The 476-nt window shown below is 43.3% G+C and overlaps 1 protein-coding gene across 1 annotated transcript in view; it reads right to left on the reverse strand.

Annotated features, from left to right (window-relative positions):
• Window positions 1-476, reverse strand: part of LOC116699831 (potassium voltage-gated channel subfamily H member 6) — a 142,747-nt gene that overhangs the window by 14,221 nt on the left and 128,050 nt on the right. The window lies entirely within an intron of this gene.

Here is a 476-nt window from a genome sequence, read left to right on the forward strand (position 1 = left end):
ATCAGACAGAACAGCTCGCAGGATTGTGAGAAAAGCAAGTCAAACCCCACGTTTGACTGCACGATCCATCCAGAAAGACCTGGCAGACACTGGAATGGTGGTACACCATTCCACTATAAAGAGATACTTGTACAAATATGGTCTTCATGGAAGAGTCATCAGAAGAAAACCTCTTCCACGTCCTCACCACAAAAATCAGCGTTTGAAGTTTGCAAATGAACATATAGACAAGCCTGATGCATTGTGGATCTGTGGACCGATGAGGTTAAAATGGAACGTTTTGGCCACAATGAGCAAAGGTACTTTAGAGAAGAAAGGGCAATTTAATGAAAAGAACCTCTGTCCAACTGTTAAGCATGGAGGTGGATCAATCAGCTTTGGGGTTATATTGCAGCCAGTGGCACAGGGAACATTTCATGAAGAGAGGATGGCTTCTACAAATGGATAATGGTCCTAAACACACCTCAAAATCCACG

The sequence above is a fragment of the Etheostoma spectabile genome, chromosome 12, assembly GCF_008692095.1.
Source record: "Etheostoma spectabile isolate EspeVRDwgs_2016 chromosome 12, UIUC_Espe_1.0, whole genome shotgun sequence".
Lineage (NCBI taxonomy): Eukaryota > Metazoa > Chordata > Actinopteri > Perciformes > Percidae > Etheostoma > Etheostoma spectabile.